Here is a 15,325-nt window from a genome sequence, read left to right on the forward strand (position 1 = left end):
TGCCTGATTTACAATCTCCTTACAGACCCACCCTTCCTGGGGAATGGACAGCCCCTCCAGGGTGTCTGTCACTTATCAGAGCCTGGTTATACTGCAGTGGCCCGTAGAACACATTCAGCCGTGTTCTGTGTGCTTTGCCTCATTTGGACTTTTGCTACATTTTTTAAGGTAAGAACAGTTGCAATATTCAAGTAGAATGGTATTTCTGGAGATGCACACAGATATCCAGATTTCTAGCTTGTTGCAAATTATAACACTGGACCACCTCTGTGATGCTGTCCTTTTTAGATGGGACAGGTACCCCTCAGTTTGCCACAGTCCCTATTCTGCCTTATTGCCCGTCAAGCCTGAGGCCAAACATCCTGACTTGGGGAAAGTGTCATTTATCAACCGTGGCTTGTGCTGTCTTGACTTATTATGCCAGCATCTGAGGTTGGGCCCTTGAAGATATTGTTTCTAGGGATTTCTGACAACTTCTATATATACAGCAGGGAGTGTGCAAGCCAGGAGAGGAGGGGACCCGTGCTCAGAGGCCAGGCTCTGAACCCCAGCTCTGTCACCGAACACTGGGGGTGCCTCAGCAGGCTGATGTCCCCGTCAGGTGCTTGTTCTTCTGTGAAATGCAGGTTCTGCTCCCAGCACCCGAGACTGAGTGACTGGTGACAAACGCCAAGTATTTTCCACGTCAGCGTTTGGCAAGCTTGTCTGTGGAGGGCAGACAGGAAATCTTGGAGGTCAGGCAGACAGCACAGTCTCTGCAGCCACCTAGCTGGGGCTTGCGGTATAGACGGAGCGGCAGCCAGTCCCTGAGTGGACGGCTGAGCCTGTGCTCCTGGGATGCCTGGCAAAGACGCAGACCGGCTGGGTCTGGCTTGTGGGTTATAATCTGCTGGTTCTGTCCTCAGGAACTGCCCCGTTCCCTCTCCTGTGCCTCTCACATCCCCTCCATATACTTTAGATAATAGAGAGGAGGTGAGAGAGGGAGTTAGCGAGAGAGATCTTCTGTCTGCTGCTTCACTCCCCCTACGGCCAGGGAACTGGGAACACTGTTCACCGCCTCTCTTTCTCCTCCTTAGGTCAGCTTAACCGCCACCTCCTCAGTCTTCCCCAGCAGCCACAGAGGAAGCCCTGGTGTCACCTGCTTCTGCCCCCACCACACCCGGGGCCCAGGACTGGCCCTGCCACACTAAGCGCAGACTGGACACAGGTGAACAAGTGAGTCTTGGCTGTAGAAGACGCACACGGCTGTACAATCGACCCCTTTGTGACCCAGGCAGGTGACCATTCCAGGATACCCAGGAGATGCTGGAACCCCAGACAGTACCAAACCCTCTCGAGACCTCGGGCGCTGAGGCTGGAAAAAGCTCCCGTGATACAGTTTATGTGAGATACAATTTAACTCAGAGATGAACCCAGCATCCATTCTTAAGCCCACCCACATGGGAGAGAAAGGGGGAGAAGAGGGGTGTTCCCAGGCAAGGGAGCAGCAGGTGGAAAGGCCCAGAGCCACGTCTGTAGTTCTGGGAGAGCAACAGGTCAAGTGCAGAGGGAGGTGGGGGAGGGGGCGAGGAGGGGGCTGGAGTGACGCAGGCTGGGGGGTAGGTACACAGGGGCCACTTGTTCCACCTGGGGGTGTGTGGAGAGTGAATCCCTGGTGCAACTGGAATAATAGCACCAATAAAGAATCATAAAGTAGAATAATGACAACAGTGTAATTGTTATCTGTAATAAACGTTAACTGAATGGGTCTCCCCTCCCTCCCTCTCTCCTTCTCCCTCCCTCTCTCCTTCTCCTTCTCCTTCCCTCTCTCCCTCTCCCCCCCCCCACAGTATTATTTTCAGACCATTGCTGATTTCAGGTAATTGAGAGCCCAGAATGTGAAACCGTGGCTTCAATGGGAGGCTGGATTCCACACTCTCATTCATGCAATGTGTTTACTGAACACCTGCTCTGCCAAGCCAGGCTCCTGCGTAGGCTCAGGTGACACAAACTCAGGAAGACGTGACGTCCACCCTCGTGGGGCTCACAGGACAGTGGGGGGGGTGCTCAACACACAACCACTCTTCTCCTGTTCCCACTCCTTTGACTTCTGGGAGGTCTGACACAGAGACACGGGCAGAGATCCCCGCCCCGCTCCAGGAAGGGCCATCTCCTGATTGACAGTGCAAACCGCCACTTGGGAGACTGGGGCGGGATAATCGTTGGCAGCGGCCATCCCATGGACAGCAGGGCATGGCCACACACTTAGCCTCTGCCCGCCGGATGTGAGGAGCACCCCCCCCCCCCCCCGCAACGCGGTGGCAAGCAAAACCATTTCCAGAGAACCAGGGAGACGGACTGAACCCACTGCTGTGGGGCACGGAACCCCAAGTGATCTCCAGCTCTGAGAGGGAAACGAGCAGCAGGAGGAGAAAGATGGGAAACACCCTCGGCATCACGCAGAACGTCAACCCCAGGTATTCATGGGCGAGGCAGAAACCAGGCCACTCGCGCCACCAAAGTGACCACGCCTCCCCTCTTCTGACTTCCAGGAGTACTGGCCACTTCCTCACCAAGGTCGCCTCTGATTCCTGTGGCTTCTCCCACCTTCTGGATAAAGATCCCTGAGCCGCCGCACTAGATCTGAAATTCACATGCAGCTGCCACGCGGTGTGTTCCATTTGCTAACTCAGCTAGCACAAGCCCACATCCTGTAAGGAGCCCCTGGGTCCCCTCTGAGACATCCCCGCGGGGTTCTGGGATGTGTTGTTTGTGGCTGCAGCCAGCTAGGAAGCCCAGTGTTGAGGACGGATGGCTTCCTGGTGGGTCTTGGGGAAGAATGCTCTCTGCTTTCTGCCTCTTGGGGAGGCAGCCACCTGCAAGGGACAGCTGTGGGTGGTCAGAGTGTGAAAGCAAACTGAAGCTCAATTCACGAGTGTCCAACCCCGAAGGGACACGGGAAGCGGTGGGTGGATGGTATGTCCAGTGTCTCTTTTCTGAGCTGCCCGGGTGCACACACAGCATTTCTAAACCCCCAAAAAGCATCACACGAGTGCTGGCTCCCATGCCCCCCGGGATCTCTTCCAAGTTTAAGTACAGTCATCATGAAGCCACTGCACAATTCACAAACCCTGGGGCTCTGAGCCAAGTTATTTAACCTCTCCATGCCTCAGTTTCTTCAGCTGTAAAATGGGGATAATAACAGTGGGGAGAGTCATTAAGTTCATGGTTGTAAGGGGCTTCGAACAATACCTGAAATGGTGTCTGCAAGAGTAAAGATCGATTTTCAAAAGCAGTTGAAGGAGGATGGTGGTTGGGGTGGTTAAGTGGAGGTGCACCAAAACAGGAGACTTCCCCCTCCACACCAGGGGCTTAGCAGAGAGGTGGGGATGGAAGAGCCGGCGGGCCTGACTCTTCAGCTTGTGAATGTGTGAGTCCCTGAGGATGAAGGGCAAGGTCAAGTGCTCAAGGTTGGAAGGGCTGCCGGTGCTTCTTGCACATTACAGGGTCTGGGGCGAGCTGAGCCACCGCAAGGATCAGCCCCGTGTGTCTTGTGTGCAAATCAAATGGAGGCGAGCAGACAGGAACAACACAGAAGTCCCAGCTCACCAGGCGGTGGGGAGCACCAGGGCTTATGCAGAACCACTGGCTGACGGAAAGCAGCCAAGTACCATGAGCCTGTCGATGGCCACGCCCAGCCCCAAAGGTGCTCTCTCTCCACCTTCCAAAGCGGGCCATGAAGCCACATCTAGAATGGGGAGTCCTCTCTGCTATTTGATCCCGTTCACTCATGCAAACATAGGGTCTAGTGCACGCTTCTCAAACATGAGTGTCAGACTCCCCTAAGGGTGCTAGACCCTGTCCCCAAAGTTCTGGTTCTCCCAGATCTGGGCTGGAACCCAAGAAGTATGTTTCTAGCAAGTCCCCACATGATGCTGATGCCGGCTGCAGTCAGACACGGCAGAAGGGGAGCTACCAGTCACAAATGCCCACCTTACTAGCAACCTCTGGGGGATGTCCTTGCTGCCGACCTGGGGACCATTTTGCAAGCATCTGGGACCTCCTGATGTGCCTGCAAGTGCAGAGAGGTAGGCGTCTCACCTGGAAGGGGCATCCTAAGGTAACTCAGTGCCTCCCAAACCCCACCAGGGCAGGAATCACTGGGATGCTTGTTAAAACTAGGGTTTTAGTTTTAGTGCTTGTTAAGGGTGGTATTGTTGAGTTCTTATAACAGAAGGTCCATTTATACCCAGTTTCCAGCTGGGAAAATGGAGGCCCCCAAGAGTTGAAATAACTCGCTGCAAGCCACACAGGTAGTAGGTAATGGAATTGGGGTACGCCCAGGGTGCCTCACTCCAGAGCTTCGCATGGTTCTTAACCTTACCTGTTCTACCTGTGTATTGAGGGAAGATGTGGCTCAAACAAAGGTCCCTGGGAGCCCCACAACCTCCAGGTTTAGGGCAATGGTGTTTGGAGAGCATCAGGGTTTGTACCTACCTGAATCTCTACCTATTACTTCCTAACACTCTCTCCTCATTGCTCCTCTTTCCCTCACAGGTTACAGGTGCCTCACCTGCACACCTGACCTGTACAGGTGAGTAGTGTTCTTACTATTCACCTGTGCCCACCCTCCGATGGGGCCCTGGGCCTTGGCTTCCCGCTCAGCAATCCCAATTCACTTTTATGCATTCTTTCTTTCTCAATATAGAAACTCAAAGTTCCTTCTTTGGATGATCTCAGCCACATAATTCATAACGCTCTAGTTTATACTGAGTTGTGAATGACTAATAGTGCGGTTGGACGGTGCCAGAGCTGCCCCTTCCCCAGAAGCGTGTGTTGGAAACTTCACCTCCAGTGCAACAGCGCTGGGAGGCGGGGCCTAACGGGAGATGCTTAGGTCCTGGGGCCCCTCTTGTTAGCTTCTGCACCCTCTCTTTGCCCTTCCTCTTTGGGATGACAGAGCAGGGAGGCCTTCATCAGATGCCAGCCTATTGAGAAATAAAAGTCTGAATTGGTTGTAAATGACCAAGTACCTAAGATATCCTCCAGGGATTCCCTGGAGGAGCCATACTCCCCCTACTGGGCATGCGTGGAGGAAATGAAACCAGCATGTTGGAGACTGACTTCTACATCCATTGCATGATAAAGATACGGAAGCAACCCCAGTGTCTCTCACTGGGTGAGTGGAAAAAGAAAGATGCAGTATAGACACACGATGGAATACTATTCAGCCCTAAAAGAGCAGGAACCTCTGCTGTGGGTGACAACGTGGATGGGCCCGGAGCACGTTATGTTAAGTGAAATAAGCCAGGCACAGAAACGCAAGTGCTGTGTGATCTCACCTACAAGTAGGATCTCAAAAAGCTGAACTCTTAGAGTTGTGGCCACCAGCGGCTAGGGGAAGCCGGAGGATTGGTTAAAGGATGTAGAATTTCAGTTAAACAGGAGGAATGCTTCAAGAGTTCTATTGCACAGTTCAGAGACCACACTGAATAACAATGTACTGCATTTTTGCAGATTGCGAGAGAGATTTTAAGTGTTCTTACTACAGAATGATTCTTGTGAGAGGTGACGTGTGTGTTCATTAGCTCAGTGTGGCCAATTTATGCCGTGTACATATTGAAAAACAAACGTATATCACAGATGTGTACAATTTGCATTTGTCAATTAAAAATAGATAAATGTTAAAATAATAATAATAAGGGGCCGGCGCCGTGGCTTACTTGGTTAATCCTCCGCCTGCGGTATTGGCATCCCATAGGGCGCCAGTTCAAGACCCAGCTGCTCCACTTCCAATCATCTCTCTGCCAAGGCCTGTGAAAGCAGTAGAAGATGGCCCAAGTGCTTGAGCCCCTGTACCCATGTGGGAGACCAAGAAGAAGCTCCTGGTTCCTGGCTTCGGATCAGCATAGCTCCGGCCATTGTGGCCATTTGGGGAGTGAACCAACGGAAGGAAGACCTTTCTCTCTGTCTCTCTCTCTCACTGTCTAACTCTACCTGTCAAATAAAAAAATAATAATAAGCGAGTACCATGAATAACTCTAACAAAAACAAACCGACATGCAGTTGAGGAGGGAGAGCTCCAGGAAGTCATGGTCTCCTCCATTTCTGCAAGTCAGAGGGAGGAGGCAGAAGACGCCGTATCTCACTCCAGTTCCTCCCGCCACAGCTTTCCATTTGGGACCGGGGGCTCCAGGTACTCAACAGCTAAAGGAGACAACTGAAGGCAGGAAGAGGGGCCTGCATGGCCTCAGGCAGGCCGGGCCCTGCACGCTCTGGGGGCCTTGGCTTGTCCAGGGCATTGTCGTGGGGCCGAGATGCTCGCTACTGTCTGCCCAGCCTCAGGTGATGCGGTCTCCCCCGAGCCACTGCAGCTCCTGGGCACCGACGCTGCCTCTTCCACTCTCTGTTTAGTGCTGAACACGAGGCCCCCAAGAGAAATAGATGCTGAGGCTTTGGCCTCCGTCAGGAGCCTGTTGGGAGGCAGGAGGGTAGGAAGTCTCGGGCTTGCTTCAGAAAGTGCACAGGAAATGCAGGTTATGAGAAAATGGTGTCAAAACTGTTGGCACCAAAACAAACAAACTTATCTTTTAATCCCATTTTCCAGAACTTTCTGAAGGTCCCTTGTATTCACTGGGAGGCTGGACTTAGCACCCAGTGACCCCTCTCCCAAGTCATTATCTAATTGGAAGTTCATGCTGACCGCTTGCAGGCCAGGGTTGGGCCCTGGAAGCACTGTCTTTGGTCCTCAGTTGCTTTGTAAGTTTTAAATATTTATTTATTAAAAGCAGACAGACGGAGACAGAGACAAAGAGAGATCTCCCATCAACTGGTTCACTCCCTAAATGTCCTCAACAGCCAGGGCTGGACCAGGCTGGAGCCAGGAGCCAGAAACTCAATCCGGGTCTCCCATGTGGGTGGCAGACACTCAGAGATGTGAGCTGTCAGGGTGACAGGAGCAGGAAGCCAGGATGGAGAGTGGAGCCAGGACTCGGCATAGGGGAAGCAGGTGTCCCACGTAGCAGCAGCTTAATCAATGCACCAAACACCTGGCCCTGTCCCCTCCCCCAGAGTGCTTTTTTTTTTTTTTTTTAAAGATTTTTTTATTTATTTGACAGGTAGAGCTACAGACTGTGAGAGGGAGAGACGAGAGAAAGGTCTTCCTTTTCCGTTGGTTCACCCCCAAATGACCGCTACGGCCAGAGCTATGCCGATCCAAAGCCAGGAGCCAGGTGCTTCCTCCTGGTCACCCATGTGGGTGCAGGGGTCCAAGCACTTGGGCCATCCTCCACTGCCCTCCCAGGCCACAGCAGAGAGCTGGACTAGAAGAGGAGCAACTGGGACTAGAACCTGGAGCCCATATGGGATTCCGGCGCCGCAGGCATAGGATTAGCCAAGTGAGCCATGGCGCTGGCCCCCAGAGTGCTTTTAAAGCCAGGATTCTTTGGCATAAAAATCTGGATTTCTGGTCTCTTTTTGAAAATATTGGGAGAATGTCCCATTTAATCTTGTGTGACAGCAACTACATGGGAATGGAGTACATGTTCCCCTCCCAAAAGGGGCTTCGCCTTCCAGTTTGTTGCGATGCCACTGATTCCACCTGCCCAATACCAGGCCCACTTGCTCTGGCCACTCATTTTATTCCCGTCTGGCCCCATGGTTTTCTGAGTTTGTGATGAGGCTGCTTTTTTGAGTTTTGCTCTCTAAGGCTTTCTTCAGGGAACCCCTATCCTGGTTTTCACACCTTTGAGTAATCTCTCCTGGACTAGGGTGAACTTAACAAGTAGACTAGCACAGATTAGCTGGCTTCCCGCTCCCTCTTTTTCTCTTAAATGTTGATTGATGGATTTGAAAGGTAGAATGACAGAGAGGGAGAGACAAAAAGATCTACCATATGCTGGTTCATTCCCCAAGTGGCTGTGACAGCCAGGGCTGGGCCAGGTGGAATCCAGGAACCAGGAACATTTTCCTGGCCTCCCCACGTGCGTGCAGGGGCCCAAGCACTTGAGCCATCTTTCTGCTGTTTCCTAGGCACATTAGCAGGAAGATGGATTGGAAGAGGAACAGCTGGGGCTTGAACCCACAAACCCAATATGGGAAGCTGGCCTTGCAAGCAGTGACTTAACCCGCCATGCCACAACACTGGCCCCATTTCCATCTGTCTTGCTCTCTCTAGCTGCTATGTCTGGAGGCAGCCCCATGGGGAGAACCTCGTGGCCAAAGCACCGCCAAGTACATCTGTAAGTGGATTCCCTCCTTTGTGAAGCCTTCAGATGAGACCATAACTCAACCTGGATCTGGCAGAGACCTTGAGCTTCAGGCACTTGGCTAAACTACACCCAGCTTTCCAACACACAGAGATTATGAGGCCCGAGCATTTGCTGTTGGACATCGTTGAGGTCTGGGGCAGTAAGGGCTGTGGCACAAGGTTACACAGCATCAGGTAACACCGCATCAGGTTGTCTTGCGGAAGAGGGTTTCTGATGACCTTCCTGGTGCTCTGGGGAAATTCACCTCCATCCCGTTCACCAGACTGGTGGACAGACCCACAGGCAACAGCCACATGCACGAGGATTCAGGACACAACGGCGAGGCTTTCACAACAAGAAACAGGGCCCTGAACTCCTCTAACAGTATTCCAATCAGCTTGCAACTGGCCTTCCTGGGGCTCTGTGTATACAATCTCACTGAAGGCATTTGTTCTTTCAAGGCAGAAATCCCAGGCTGAGGAAATCGGGGACAAGGGAAGGTGTTGTAGAAGAAGAACCATTATTAACTAATTAATCAATAATTTCTTATAACTGAGTATTGATTATAATCACTTGAGTATCAAGAAATACTATTTAGGGGCTGGCACTGTGGCATTGTGGGTGAAGCCACTGCCTGCAGTGCCAGCATCCTATATGGGTGCTGGTTCAAGTCCTGGCTGCTCTACTTCCGATCCAGCTCCCTGCTTATGGCCTGGGAAAGCAGAAGGTGGCCCAAGTGCTTGGGCCCCTGCACCCATGTGGGAGACCCAGAAGAAGCTCCTGGCTCCTGGCTTCAGATTGGCATAGCTCCAGCAGTTGTGGCCATTTGGGGAGTGAACCAGTGGATGGAAGATCTCTCTCTCTCTCTCTCTCTCTCTCTCTCTGCCTCTCTATGACTCTGCCTTTCAAATAAATAAGTAAATAAATCTTTTTTTTTTAAAAAAAAGAAACTTTAAAAAAAAAAACTTGGAAATAAGGCAAAAGGTGGGACACGTCTTTTCCGATAAGCGTTTCTGACGTCTCAAATTGCCTTCTGCTGCTGTGAGTGTATGCCAGTGATGCTGACAGGGGACATTTTGATGACCATTACTTTGAGATATTCTTTAATTCCACTTTGTAATCTGCTTCCACCCCAGTTGCTTAATAGAAGGCTTTAAAATTGCCAAGCGGAACGACCTTTTCATTTTTTGAGTCTATCCTTCTATGGCCCTGCTAGGGTCCTGTCTGACAAGTTCATTGTCAAGGGGAAAGCAGCTATATTTGACTTTGCTTTGTGCTGTGAATCCACGACACAGACACCACAAGCCTGCCTGTGAGCCTGCAGATTTCTCTTCAGAAGAAAGAGGGAAACCCCAAGGTTACAGTTCCACTGTGTTGGAGGATGTTAACGAGCTGCCACTGTTAACACAGAAAGCCCCAGCCTGCTACAAGCATGGGATCTCTCAAAGCAGTCTCCGAGCCAGCTTCACTGATGGCTGTTCCATGTTGGGTTGTAGGGAGTCACATTTTAACTTTTTGAAAATCAAGCGCGGACACAAAAGTCCTTCAAGCTACATCTTCCTCCAGATTTTGAAACCCAGTACCACAAGGAAGGCTGGAGAAACACGTGGTGGAGGGGACCCTGGGGAGCCTGCTTCACTTCTTATCTTTCAAGCACACAAGTAGTTTTAAAAAGAAAGTGAGCTTGCACCGAGACCCATTGTCGTGGTGCAGCGGGTTAAGCCGCCTCCTCAACACTGGCATCCATCTCCCTGCTAATGCTCCTGGGAAAGCAGCAGAAGATGGCCCAAGTGCTTGGGTCCCTGCCGTGCAGGTGGGAGACCCGGATGGAGTTCCAGATTCCTGGCTTCAGCCTGGCCTAGTCCTAGTGGTTGTGGCCATTTGGGGAGTGAACCAGTAGATGGAAGATTCTCTCTCTCTCTCTCTCTCTTGTTCTGCCTTTCAAAATAAGTAAATAAATAAATCTTTAAAAAAAATAAAACAAAAACCACACATGGGTACTGATGTCAGGGTAATAGCACACTGCATACTGTAATACTACATTACATTCTGTACCATGTTACAATGGACAGGTTTTCTCTATGGTGACCACTGCTCACATCACTAATCATCCTGTTATTGCCCCTGCAAGGTGCTTACATCTGCAGAGTGGAAGGCTTGTGACTGAGCCTCCCTGCACGCTGGGCAGGTGACATCCGGGCACCCGGGCCAACAATCACCTCGGTGGCTTTTTAAGTATCCCCAGACCCTGGTGAAGATCTGCTCAATGCCACTGCCGTTGATGAACATGGGGTTTGGGTTCTGCCCACTGTGTGGCGTGGCCCCCGCCCTGTCATCCCTGTCCACTGTTACACAGCAGAAAATTATTTTCCTTGGCTGTGCAAGCAGAGAATTGAATTTCCACACACAGGCAAGTTCAGTGCTGGTTCAAACGCTAGGAATCACTGGGCCCTAGAATGTGTAGCTGGGCCAGTTCCGGGTGACTGGAAATCTGCTTGCCAGATGGAATTTTTGCAAACAGAGTGCTTTTTCACACACTGAGGAGAGACCAATGGTTAAGGGAGCTCCGTGGATCCTCACTCCTGGTTTGTTTACTTGGTGAGGCCAGATTTTAACAATTTGATCTCCTGGGAACTTGTTGCCCTCTTCTTTACAGTCCGCAGGCCGCCTCTGTGACGTCTCTGCAGTAGAGTATATGGGCAGGCATCTGGCCAGCTTAGGAGCAACTGGGGTCACCACCCAGCTCCGGACTCCAGCTTCCTGCTTATGCACACCCTGGGGGGCAGTGGTGATGGCTCAATAATTGAGTCCCTGCCACCCATGTGGGAGACCTGAATAGAGTTCCTGGTTTCTGGTTTCAACCCCCTGGCCACTGCAGGCATTTAGGGAGTGACTCAGGGGATCAGAGCACACACACACATACATACACACACACACAGTCTCAGTCTCTCTCTCTCTCTCTCTCTCTCTCTCCCTCCCTCCCTCTCCCTCTTCTTCTCCCTCTCCCTCTCCCTCTCTCTCTCTCGGCCTCTCAGAATAAATAATTTTAAAAAAGATTGTGTCTTCTGAAAAAGAAATACAATCAAGGATTTATGTTTCTGAAGGACAAACATGAGGCACCTTGTTATGAAAACCAGGTGAGATACCAAAGACAGCATCTCCAACTGAGCCTGTGCGGCTGAGCTGGTCCCTGGCATGTCCCCACGTTCAGCCACTTAGAAAGAGGGAAGTCTACAGACTCCTTGAGGCCAGCAAGGGCAGACATGTCCAGGAAGCTCCAGGGCGTTCCTGTAAGAAACTGGAATTGTCCAGTGGGCAATTCACAAGGGACTCTCCTTGGGGTCAGGGCCATAGTAACAAGAGGGCAGAACAAACCCCTCACAGTGGAGTTCAAGTTATGAGTTGAAATTTACATCCTGGCCACTCCCTGGGGCCACAGCTATGCCTCCACACATCCACTACTACCATGGTTTTTTCCTTCAGAGCAAAGTAAAGGTAGACACCAGGTAACCTCCACTGGGGATCAAGTGGGTCTTACCCGTGCTGGCAGGACAGTGGGAGGCTGAGGGGCAGAAGGGACGAGACGGAGAAGAGGCAGTGCAAACAAAGCCTGGAGACCAGGCACTGGCAGAGATGGTCCCAGTGCAGAGCCAGGACGCTGATGGGGAGGATGGTGGAGGGAGGGTTGGAGAAAGGAGGAAAGTTCCAGAATGCCAAGGTAAAGATTGCAGATATGGCTCTGTGCCCAGCAAGGAGCCAGGGTCTTTAAGCAGGTGATGTGAATCAATGGAATGGTTTGGGAGCAAACAAGCAAATCAACATATTTGGTGTGGGTATGGGTGTGGGTGGGGTAGAAGCATTGTCCATGCCCACAAAGGAATGGATGAGACTCTATGAGGAGGCGGAGACAGCAGAGGGAAGAGGGGCATGGATTTTGGATGCTTGGGGAGGATTTGCTAGCACTTGGTGACTGGGTGGGTTGGGGTGTGAATGGGAGTGGCTTGGGGTAGTGGCATGATTCAGGAGTAGGAATAGGACGGATCAGAATGATACTGCGCATCGGACTACCCAGAGCCTCTCCAGCTCAGATGAATTTTTTTTTTTTTGTACAATCTCATTCAATACACCCTTTGGGGGTTGGGGGAGTGGGGTGCTGGCATTGTGGCATAGTGGGTTAAACCCAGTATCCCACATGAGCACTGGTTCAAGTCCCAGCTGCTGCATTTCCAATCCAGCTCCCTGCTCAAGTGCCTGGGAAGGCAGGGGAAGATGACCCAAGTACCTGGGCACCTGCCACCAAGGTGGGAGGCCCGGACAGAGTTCCAGGCTCCTGACTTAGGCCTGGCCCAGGCCTAGCTGTTGTGGCCATTTGGGAGTGAACCAGCATATGGAAGATCTCTCTCTCTCTCTCTCTCTCTCTCTCTGTAACTCTGCCTTTCAACAAAAGTAAAATAAACCTTTAAAAAAAATTACACCCTTCAAATCTCATAGCAGCAGGTGTCTTTTACTTGGATGCTCCCTGCTTCACCCGCTTTGTCTGGGACATCATCCTCACCGTGTGTCCCCCAGTGATTGTGCAGAACAGGAAGGGATTCCTTCATACAGGTGACTGAGGGACATGAAATGGTGCCGTGAACGACAGTGGCAAATGTGTGTGCAGCCCAGGATTTATGTGGTCAGCGCTTCCAGGATGTGATGACCATGAACGCTGACCATAGGGCGTCAGACAATCTGTGCTCTCTCCCCGTGTGCCTCATATGCCCTCCAGCCCTTCTGAGTCATTCCCCTGAGCCAGGACAGACGGGAAACCACAAATCGAGGCTGCTCCCGGCAGGTGGCAACTCTGGTTTGAGACAGAGGTCCGACAACCATCTCGCAACATCTGTACTTGACACAAAAGTCACACACACACTAATGACCACGGCGGGATAATGAGCTCGTGCAATTCAGCTGTGAGCCAGAAAAGGCTCCTCCCCGAGTTCCAGGGCCTCACTGATGCTTCTGAGAAATGCACCTGCAGCGGCTTAAGCACCAGTCACTCTGAGATTTAGCTCCGCCCCCCACCTTCCTCACAAGGAGTCAGCCACACCTCTTAACTCAAAGATCCCTTTCTTGGCAAAGATTCCTCTGGGACCTCAAAGAAACTGACTTCCTGAGCCCTTTCTACTTCGCGCACAAAGCATTGTCTTCTTTTTCTGATTCATAGTTAGATGGACAGGGGTGTGATCCTTTGATTAATATCTTTCTTTGCTACCAGACTGACAGCTCCGTGAGGTCAGGAATGGCTTCTGGTTTTTCTCTCCTTGGCCTAAGGACAGAGCGAGGCTGACCCCCAAGTGCAGAACAGGTGCGGGTGGACAAACACGAGGAGTTACAGAGGGCTGATGGAACCCAGGCTGTGCGGAGGGAAAGATGTCTCAGCAACTGAACTTCCCTCCAGCTTGTTAAAAAATGAACTTCAAGGGTCTGTACTACATGTCCCAGAGGGCGGCTTACTACTACCACCTTGCAAATAACTCACTTGCCCAACTCTGGAGACTAATTATAGAGCAGGCCCAGCAAAGGATAACAATGTTTATAAAGAAGAAGAAAGAAAAGAAGTCCAAAGTAACAAGATCCTTCACCTAGGACACCTAGCTTAAATAAATGAAACCATTTCAGCACAGCAAAGAAGAAAAACATTACAGACAATAACCAGTTAAGCAGCGCAGGCCTCTTTGCCAATGACTGCCTCAGGGGTATCTGACTCAGGAGAGATCAAGAGGTTAGCACTTGCTCCAGCGAGTTCTGGCAGGCTTCTCACCTTTAGCCTGAGCGATTCTTTCATTTCAACAGAGCTAAGACACGCAACTCAACTATTTTACCTGCTGTTCCGCTGAAAATGAAAATAAAACATTATTTTCCCAGGACTGCAGGAAAAGTTGGCTATAATGGAGCTCGCCATAGGTCATAAGAGAGAATTTTGGCTACATTCATTTTTCTTCCCCCTGACTTTAAAATTTAACTACTATGCAAGATACAACTCCAGTGTGTTTCCAGGGGCATCGTGAGGTGGTGACTATGGACTCACTAATATTTAGGCGGGCCTGGGATTATTCCTTTAATCAGGGAGCAATAAATACCTCCAGCACAGACACTCCAGAGACCTGGAGGTTGAAGCCTCGGATGGGGGTGGGGCACTAGCCCCCAGCGCTCCCCTGCTCTCCTCTGCCTCGGTGGGTAGAGGCTCTATGGGTTTGATGAACACTGAGCAAAACAATTGAGAATTGAGACAGCTTCTGTCCACACAGCTTAACTATTGGGACTGAGAATCCAGACCACCTGTGGCAACAGAACTTAATTCTTTTCTCCCAGGATCTTCCTGCTCAGGAAACTTAGGTTGTAAACTGATAAATAACTTCACTGCTGGCGGCAGGAAATTCCTACAAACAGCTTCTTCTGACCAATAGTTTGCTCACCTGGGAAAACAAACAATGATTCACTCCCTCGGACTCACTTCAAAAAACACTCGGGCTTGCTGTGTCCACTAATCCTGAGCTACTTTGTCACAAACTTAGCTGAGACCTAACCATTTCCGCACCTTGAAAAATTCAGCTTTCGTGACTACACCGCCAAGTTCTAGAAATGTCCTACGACATTCCCACTAGCAACAATCCGCAGGCTCAATTAGCTTTGCTTCATCAACAGGTTCTTTTGATGGATTTTTGGGTAGCACCAACAGTTGATATAATAAACTGGTTGTGATCTCTTGGCAACAGGAAACATGTAATAAAATGAGAGTTAATACATACTTACAGCCCACAAGGGCTGGGGTAATCATTAAATATAGTTGCTTTTCCTTAGTAATAAGGTTTTCTGTGTGTCCCTCCTCTAGGAACAAACTGGTGTTGGAACACTTGGCGATGATAGATTTGTAATGTGCATTTTGCTTTTAGTTTTCTAATTTTTTTTAAGTGACTGTATTTTCCAAATGTTCTGGAATGAGTGTAGGTTAATCTGAGGTCAATTTGAGGAAACAAAGCAGGAAGACACAATAGGGGAGGAGGGATTTCAAGCGTAAATTAGAAATGACGATGGAATCTCACTCTGTCTATAGT

General features: G+C 50.6%; 1 protein-coding gene across 5 annotated transcripts in view; it reads right to left on the minus strand.

The window, feature by feature from the left end:
- Positions 1 to 15,325, minus strand: part of RIN2 (Ras and Rab interactor 2) — a 238,679-nt gene that overhangs the window by 101,136 nt on the left and 122,218 nt on the right. The window lies entirely within an intron of this gene.

The sequence above is a fragment of the Lepus europaeus genome, chromosome 10 (assembly GCF_033115175.1).
Source record: "Lepus europaeus isolate LE1 chromosome 10, mLepTim1.pri, whole genome shotgun sequence".
In the NCBI taxonomy this organism is placed as follows: Eukaryota; Metazoa; Chordata; class Mammalia; order Lagomorpha; family Leporidae; genus Lepus; species Lepus europaeus.